This window comes from Ambystoma mexicanum, chromosome 11 (assembly GCF_040938575.1).
Source record: "Ambystoma mexicanum isolate Mex_15411 chromosome 11, UKY_AmexF1_1, whole genome shotgun sequence".
Taxonomy (NCBI): Eukaryota; Metazoa; Chordata; class Amphibia; order Caudata; family Ambystomatidae; genus Ambystoma; species Ambystoma mexicanum.
The window spans coordinates 154438010-154447492 of record NC_090934.1 but is presented as its reverse complement, the minus strand read 5'-3'; the positions used below and the strand labels follow the sequence as shown (position 1 = coordinate 154447492).

Genomic DNA, 9483 nt, shown 5'->3' with positions numbered 1-9483 from the left:
TGAAAAGAGTTGGCAGAGAGGGACTAATTGAGAACCAGGGCACTGACTAAACGTTGGTGTGTTGATGGGCTGCAGGTAAAAGCAAGATGTGGGCAGCCTGCCAGGTTACCCACAGGGATATACAAAACAGAAAGAGGTTGTTTGCTTCCACTCTGCGCACTTGGACAACAAAAGAAATGCAAGTTTTGCATAGTTTAATTGAGGATCAGGCAGCCTGACACGTGTTTCGGGCTGTAAGGCTCTTCATCTGAGGCTGCATAACAATTGTACAATAGCAATGCAAGAATACAAGTGGTAATTCGTGCCAAATGTACAGAGCACAAAACACAGCAGGGCACAATGGTGGTTTTAGAGACCATTAATCAAACAGAAAAAATTATAAATGATAGACATCCACAAACAGTTCAAACAGCATTGCACCAGAGAAACCAATTCAACAAAGGATATTAGTTGGCCAATCAGAGTTGTCGAATTTCCAATACGATGTAGGTGCAAGGAGCAGAAGAAGGGAAAAGGGAACAAAATAAAGGGAATGCTAGTTTAGCATATGATCCAATACTGGTCATGCATGTGCAATAATACTCAACACTCGAAAATAAATTCCCAAATTGTATTCTACCTTGAAAATCCTTGCGAATCGTGCGAAGCACTAGAGAAAAGCATAATAATAATTTTTATCAATAAATAGACATAAGCATGTTGTGTGCCAATTATTGTCAAAAGCATCTTTGTGCCACTTACCAATAGTAGCTGTGCAATTTACTGATGAAATTGCTATATATGGGCTCCACTGTAGGCAGAAATAGTGTCTATTAATGATTGACCAATTATTGGAAATGCAAGTAAACATAAAGTTATTTTTTGTGCCTTATATATTGGATTTCACATACCTATATGGCCGCTGTTGCGGGTTCGGTGCACTCAACTGATGTTAAAATGAGTGAGTGAATGTGGAATTATGTGTGTAATCTAGTCATTTATTATTGTAGCATGACTTTTTTTTCACTGGGCATCTATAACAAAGTAGGCATGACATGTGTTATTATGTGGCTAGACTGGCATTTTGGTACAGCCAGTCTAGCCATTTCTTCCTGTGGCTTGGCATTTTTTTTTTTTTTACAGGAATGGACATGTTTTCTTATAGTAGCATTACTGGCATTATGCGTAAAGCAAACATGAGTATGTACATATATGGGAATATTGACATCTTTTGGTGTAGCCAGAATGGAAATGCATGGTCACAGAGTGAAAATGTACATTCTGACATGTAATGGTAGAAATGTACGGTTTGTATTTCATGTGGAAGGGAGAGAGGTGGGGGCGAGAGAAGAATATTTCAGGGGGGAAACTCCGCGGAAGTGAAGCTTCAACCATGACATCCACGCGCCTTGGGAGATGAAAGGCAAGCCCCCACCGTCACTGGTGTTCACTGGCAGAACAGGTAAGTCCAGCTGGCGTGGGCGGACTCCTCCTCCCGGGCCGTGCAAGGGGTTAACCTCACCAGTAAAGCTCCGCTCAGAGGGAGGAGGAGCCGCGGCGCCAAGGAGCCGACACACAACTCTCCAAACGTACACACCGCGAGGAAGAGCCTTTGACGTCCTGCAGGCGGCAGAGCGGGGCTGGGGCAGAAGCTTCACAGGCGCCAGGTAAGGAGATTCTTAGCCCAGCCTCTGGCCTGGCCAATGGGACGAATTCCCTTCTCAGGCATGCCAGCCTCTGGGAACATCCTAGGCAGGGCACTACAATACATGGGGGGGATGTCTGTGACATCTTTGGACTAGGGTTCAGGATGTATAAGAAAAGGGGCGATAGGAAAAGTTTGATCAAAGTTTCTGAACTCGCATTAAGCATGCCCCTGTTCAGCAACGGAATGGTACAGGCTGGCATGCATGGAAGTCGCACCAGCGCCCCTGCCCTAGGGCATTTCAGATTAGAGGGGGTGAAATCTGCCACGGGCGCATGTCTCTCTTTCTGGGGGAAGTTGGGTGGGAGCCGGGGGGATGTCGGAACGAGGAAAGGCAGCCCTTATATTGAAGGGGAGTTTGAAGCTTCTTGCCTTGATAGTTGCTCTGTGTCAGGCTGGGGGGGGTATGTCTCCAGAAAGAGGGACATCCCGTGCCACGCGCTGAAGAGTGCCCCCTCTTCCCGTCAAAGAGGTCCGCTGTCATACACTATGCCATCGAACAATCGGGGTCTCTCTGTGCAACAGGGGCATCTCACGCCCTCTGTGGGGGGAGAGGGGCGGCTTCTTTCTCCCCGTAGAAATCGCCTGTCTGTCTCTGAAAGTTTGTGTTTCCTTAGAAAGAGGGATCTCATTTCTCCCTATAGAAGAGCAACATTTCAGCTTTGAAAGTGGACATCCCATGAATGGAAGGGCGGAGGTGTCTCACGCCTTCCTGCAAGAGAGGGATACCTGGCGCCACTTTACAGAAGAGGGACATTTGGTGCCTCAAAGTAGATGCGTGACAGGTAGTGCCTCCTGGGGGGGGGGGGGGGGGGGGGGAAGGACCTCTGGTGAGTGACCGACCGACCCCCTAAGCGAGAGAGAGAGAGAGACATCGCCCGTCTAAGACGAGGGACCTCTCATATCTATGAAACCGGGCAATGTAAAGGGATATGAAAGGCTGGAGTCCAGGGAACACGAGAGTGGACGGCGTCCGGCCAGAGAGTTTTCTTCTTCACTGTTGGTAAACCGGATTCCGAGCCAAGATAGCGATAGCGAGGCTTAGGGGTGAGATACTTCTCCTCACGCAGGTCTCTTCAGGAAACCAGATATAGCGTGTTTGATCCGAAAGGAGTCCATACAGGAACACTTCTCTCTTGGTTTTTTTTTTTTTTTTTGGGTGTTCACGATTTATTTTGTAAGACCACTTGAGTGACAATTAACGACTGTTACCTTCCCGTTATGCCACCACATTAGTTATTTATAACGCGCTTAATACCCAAGAGGTCCCTAAGCACGGACCTGGGATTCGAACCCGTGTTGCTCTGCGTTGGACAGGCGCGCTGTCACTGAGCTATAAACGCTTCACCGGCAGCGAGCCCGCTTTTCTGAGGTTTTTGGACTTGGGCTCGAGGGAGGGGTCGGGTCACTTCCTGTCATTTCTTTTCCTTTAGACATGTCTATTTTGGTGTGTTTGCAGCCCGGCGCCGAGCGAGGGCCATGATTCCCCGAGTTGCCTGCGGAAAACGCAGCTGTTCTGTTGCCAGTGGAAAACCGCGCATCGGAGGCGCGCTTTGTGTGTGTTTTGGGCGAGGAGGGCTGGCGGGAAAGCAGCAATACCTTGGTGGCCTTCTTTTGCTTCCATGGGGTTGGCTGCAACTCTCAGCTGATTGACTGCAAACGATATTCCGTTTTAACATGTTTTTAGTTCTTTTTCCTAGTGGCAGGGCCAGGAGGGGGATAGGCCTCCCCCTGGTTCCAGTGTCCCCCCCCCCCCCCATCCTCCCGCTGGCGCAACTATTATCCGCCCCCACCCCTGCCCCAAAAGCTGCCTCCGCCATGGCATCATACTACATCTGTGTGATTTATACCAAATCCTGGCAACATGCATGTTACAAAGAACACGCCGCGTGTAGGCCTTTGCAATGACATTGCATTAAGCAAATATGCGTTGTGTTTTTTTTAATAGCCGTATTTATTGGCCTGGGAAGTGCAGAGGGGAGAGGGATGTGATGGGAGTAGGCACACACAGGCCGTGGGTGTTGTATGGCTTTTTGCACACACCAGTTGACCACACTTGCACACGATAGCAGATGGACATTCCCAGCCACTACCTGGCCCTACCCACCCAACCCTCCTCACTGCCAACTCTGACCCCATTAAGCTAGCTCTGTATTAGAGGCGCTGATCATGTTATTTCAAAGAAGTCTTCTGAAATGGAATGACTTAATTGCGGCTGTAAACCAGCTCCGGATATAACATTTTATTTTGTATTTATGTATTATTTATTTAGGCATTTATATAAGCACGCCAAGCCCGAAGGGGAAGGGGGTGCAGACACAAAGGGGCGAGGGTGCTCTTACTAAGTGTGTCTTCAGCTACTTCATCAATAAGCCTTTAGTGTGTCCTTGTATCTGTCCCTTTGCACCAATTCCTTTTCAAAACCAACAGTGTTGGCTCTCAAATAGAGCTCAGGAAAGACACTTGCAAGGCACTGCCATAATATGCCTGTATACTAACCCCATTTGCCAGATGTTGCTGTCTTACGGCCAGGTAGAACCATTATGGCAGTGCCTGAAAAATGCCTATCACATGCCTTCACAAAAGCTAAAACTGTTGGCTTTGCCATTGCTTGTTTTCTGTGCTGCTGTAAGGCTACTTCACCATAGGGACACAGGGTATGGCTGAACCATCAGTGCAATATCTCTGATTCTTGCGTTGGCACAGAGAGTTGATAGCACAGGAGAAGGCTTTCCTTAGATATGGGTGAGAGGGCGGGATTGGGTGGGGGGTTAGGGGGGCTGGAAGGTAATCCAGAGTGACAAAGAAGGGAACGCTGCTTTCAGAGTGGCCAACTGAGCCCATGTCACTAGTATCAGCCTTCTCCAGTACAGGCTTTTAGACCACAAGCACATCTGGGGGTGCTGGTGAAATGGCCTTCTGCAACTCCTTTAACCAGTCCTGTCTTTTTAGCCAACAGCACTTAGAGTGCTGGAACTTGTAGGCCTATACTTCTATGTGTGTTTCAACGCGTAGGCCCATACTTATAATGCGTGCTGTGTGCGGAACCGTAATGCCCATACGTGGGGTGTGTTCCGGGACTCAAACACCAGTGGAGTAACAGATGTCATGGTCATTCTACCCACCCATCTAAATTCGGAAGCGGTTCCAATGACTATGCATGGCACATGATTGCAAACACTTTAATGTTAGGGATTGTATTGTGAGAAATGAAATTAGCACCACTCCAATGTTCCATAGGTACTTTCTGAATCCTGCCATCAAACCTTTTATCACAGGCATATTTGTCAAATATAAAGATCTTTGGTCATTGTTATGTTTCCAAAATGCACTTTGTTGTTATGGAAATCAGGCTGGAACCCTTACTTGTGCTATTTGGCCTCCTACCCTTTCACATGGGGTATTTCCAAGCAGTAAAATCGTAATGTACATGACTGTTCATCCTGGAATTATAACCGTCTATCAGAAAATAATGTAACTCGTTATTCTAGATTTTTTAATATTGTGCTTTGCTCAGTAATATTGGTCTAACATTCCCATTATGACTACAATACATACTATAAGTTACATTACAAATGAACATTGTAACATTTTTAAAAGAGCCAGTTTACAAGGTTAGTATAATTAAATACCCTACCCCTTCTTTTTATATGTTCTTTTGCAGAGAATACACACAATTTTGTCTCTAAGAATGTCCTTCCTTCTTGGAAAGGGTGGTGCTCAGATAAAAACCAACAATCTGGTTATAGTGAGCACTAACCCAATGTTTACATTTACGCATCACAAATTATCAACAAAACAACACATGCATTTGTAGACCCTGTAGTCTGCTCCTCTGCCCCTTAAATTATTAATGTTTGTCATAGCCCGGTATCCGACCCAAAGAGCCAAAATGCACCCCTTACCACCCTCCATGTAGACAATGCTCCCTCAGTGTGATGGTAACATTCCTGAAGGACACACTAGATGGCAATGAACGTCTCCAAATACTAGGCCAGTCCTCACCTCGAAGGAGCCCTCTCTCACTGCTTTTCACAGTCTAACACAGTGCCCCCGCACCTCTTTCCCTCCTTTCGCTGGTCGTACTGCCGTCAGCAACGGTTTGAGTGACTCCAGCAAACTCTCTGCCTGACAAAGTGACTCTCACACACAGAGTGAGATACAGACATAGGGCCTCATTACACTGCGGTGCAGGAAAAGTGACGGTAATTCCGTCACCAGCACTTTTACCGCACTGCAAAACTTCAAGTTTGCCGGCGGGGATCACTGATTTGCTGGAGGTAAATCAGGCCACCACTGGCAAAAAACTGCCGGTATTACCAGCAGCGGTAATACTAGCAATCCCCTTCATGGAATGGGCGATTTACCTCCCTTTCTGCCACCTGTAATATTCCGGTAATTCCGAGATATCGGGCGGCGGAAACGTTAGGTCAGTTTGCTGGTATCCCGCCGGAATTACCAGTAAATTTATAATGAGGCTCATAGAGTCAGAGAAAGAGAGAGGGAGACCAAGCAGGACAGAGAGAGAGTGAGAGAATAAGCAAGAGAGAGCAAAATCATAGTGTGATACGTTGGGTCCAGTTATTAAATATAATTAGTAACCCGGCGAGAGACAATCTGAATGCAACAAGAATTCTGATTGGCTCTCGCCAGGTCCCTACCCGGCCGGGAATCCCTCCGTCGGGATTCCACGGCCTTTGATCGCGGCAGGGGGGTGTGACAACCCCGCAGCCAATGAGGAGGCTCGAAGCGGGGCCATCCCCGCTCCGAGCCTCCCTGCGGCTGAGAGGCTGCCTTTGCCCCCCGCCGGGGACTCGGATAAGTATTTTTTTTTTGTATTCCCTTCCCTCCCTCCCATCCCCGCTCTGCGCCTCCACACAGCTGGGGGCTTCCCTCGTCCCACGCCGGGGACGCAGGTATGTTTTTTTCTTTTTTTTTTCCCTCTTCCCCCTGTCCCACTCCCGCCCTCCCAACCCCACTTACCTTCTTTTTGATGCTCGAAGCGGGGCCATCCCCGCTCCGAGCCTCCCCACGGCTGAGAGGTTGCCTTCGCCCCCGAGAGGTTGCCTTCGCCCCTGCCGGGGACCCGGGTAAGGCTTTGGCTTTTTTTTTCCTCACTCCCTCCTCCCACCTCCGCAACCTCCCCACCCCACTTACCTTCTATCCCTTGTCCCCAGTGGGGGATGATGGCAGTCTCCTGCTGTGTGGAGACTCGGAGCGGGGCCATCCCTATCGTCCCCCGCCGGGGACCCAGGTACGTTTTTTTTGTTTTCCCCTTCCCCTTCCTTCCGCCCTCCCAACCGCACTCACCTTCTTTTTTTTTCGGGAGCGGACGCGCTGGAAACGCTTCCGTTTCCATCGCGGCCGCTCCCGATGGCTGCCATGGAAAGGGAAAACGGACTCAGTTTTTGCGGGCCGGGCTACTAATAGCTATATGCCCCAGTCAGTAATGCCCCCGCCGCTCGGGGCATATTGCTTAATTATCACCCTTTCACAAATGTTCGGATTGGCTCAGCCCATAACGATGGAGGATTTTAAGCACATTTCCAGGCACTATGACCTGCTTTTCGTTTGCAGATTTTCCATCCTGTCCGCCCTTTTACTGCTTCCTGTAGGTGAGGGCACCATACAAGCCCTAGTATGCCATGCAAAGCCAACACTGCACCCTCCAGTGTCGCCATGTTTCCATTGTCACTCTGAGGATTGGGGGACGCCACACATGGCTTCAAAATGCTCTCCTATTATTTTTATAATACTTGGCCAGACCTCCATGGCACCACGGGTGGCTACAACCTTAGCACCCGGCCACCGGGGTGGCATTCATGGGAATTGGGTGCCCTACGCCCTCCTTAATCCTCTAATTCCTGTCAGGACGTTTAGCCAGGCTTAAAGGGTGCCAAATTCCTGGGAATGCATTCGGTGTCTGGACATCCGGGCTTAGTGCCTCGAGCGAAGTAGGGATATTGAGTGCTTTGGGCACATATGCTGTGATTACACCCACCGGTCCACCCCGGTGTAGGCGCTATGGTAGAAGTGTACCAAAAAAGTAGTGGAACTGTGATCTCTGCAGGAAAGAGGGTAGGTGGAAGCATAGTGCAACCTGTGACTAGGTCTTGCGGCCGGGACATTACAATAGTCTAAGTGACTAGTAATCAGGGCTACTAGGACAACTTTACACTTGCACAGGGACATGAATGGAAGAATGGTGAATATGGTCGTAATAAGTAGAGGAATGGTAAACAGAAAAAAACAAAAGTAGTGGAACACAGCTCCCGACCGTTCCCGCTCACTTCGATCACTACAATACACGCTAAGGGTTAATAAACGGACAGTCAAGTCAAGCCCATATCTTTTTCAGTTTAGATGGGTCAGTCAAAGAGTTTCTGCTCACTTCCCTCCACTGAGCAAGTGTGTAGGTTATCTCCCTCTGGCACCCTTTTGTGACGCCAGCCAGGGGGAGGGGAGGCATTGAGACGTCCCGAGATCCCCAGGCAGGCCGGCAGGGCTCGTTGCATGGCATGTTTCCCGTAGAGAGAGCGTGAGACTGTGTAGGTGTGTCTGCCCTGTGTAGGAGTGGCCGAGGGTGCATCCGAGATGCGCCCTCGTTTTGCTGCTGACTCTGGCCCCCCCTCGGCCCCAGGTATGAAGTAATCTTTAGGAATTGCCTCTGACAGGGGAGTCAGGGAGGGGCTCTTCCGGGATGCACCAGGAAAAGACGAACGGGTTTTTGATGACTCTTTAAACGGGGGAAACCCCAGGATTTATAATAACAATGGAAGCGGCAGCGTAAGTGAAATCCCCACGAACTGGGAAGAACAGGGGGGGGAGGGGGGGGGGGCGGCGGAGGGGGGGGGATTTTGGTGCCCCGTTTAGTTCTGATTTTCCCTCTTCATTATTTGGTAGGAACACAATTCTAAGGGTTGTCAAGTCAGCTTTTACGTGTTGCTGCCTGCATTGTGGTCACTGACGCACACATGCCAGTGTCAAGATTATTTTTTATATGTAGCTCCTTCATTACGGTTGGCCTGCTTTTGAGCGCTCCACTGTCAGGGATGAGAACTGAGGTTCTGGGGGGAAAAAAGGGGAATTTGCCCAGGATCACAGATCTTGCTTAAGTGGGGAGGCTGAGATTAGAACACCGGTCCCACACCACTCTTTAAAAGCTCACTTTTAGACAACCCATTCGCTGAGGTGCTTATTAATGGGCCTCATTACAAGTTCAGAGGTATGTGAAAATATGGCAGCAAGATGAGGGTTTTACTGCCACTTTACGACACCACCAAATTCAGTCTGTAGACAATAGGGGCGGTGGCGGCTTTTGCTGCCAGGAGGGGCGGATAATAGGTTGGTAGCGGGAGGCTAGGGTGCACACTGGCCACCAGGGGGGAGCCGGGGAGTGTGGGGGCAGGGCGTGAGAGAGGGGTGGCCGCCCTGTCTGCTCTCAAGCCCCTGGGCTCCACCCCTGACTGTGGATAAAATAGCAGGATTTACTGCTGCAGAATTACCACTCACAGTAAATCCATAAGAATCCCCACAGAGTCCTACAGACTCCATAAATGGGGGTTAATACCACCTTACCACCACGCGTAACCGGGCAGTAAATCCACTGGATCAAGTGACGGAAACAGTAAATCAGTTGGCAGTAATTCCACAGAAAAATCACAGAATTACCGCCAAACTCGTGATGATTATCTGGTAGGAAAATTGTTTGCAGGCTGAAACGGACGGGGCCGGGGCTCTTTCTTGTGAGTCGGTCTGTATTATAGTATCCGGGAGAGGGAGGCGGGCGACAGACCATA

General features: G+C 49.3%; 1 protein-coding gene across 1 annotated transcript in view; it reads left to right on the top strand.

Annotated features, from left to right (window-relative positions):
- The first annotated feature begins 1516 nt into the window (after nucleotides 1–1516).
- RHBDL2 (rhomboid like 2) overlaps nucleotides 1517–9483 on the top strand; it is a 137136-nt gene continuing 129169 nt past the window's right edge. Inside the window, exon 1 of the mRNA XM_069622676.1 lies at nucleotides 1517–1646. The gene's annotated coding sequence lies outside the window, so the exon portion shown is untranslated. The remainder of the gene's footprint in view (nucleotides 1647–9483) is intronic.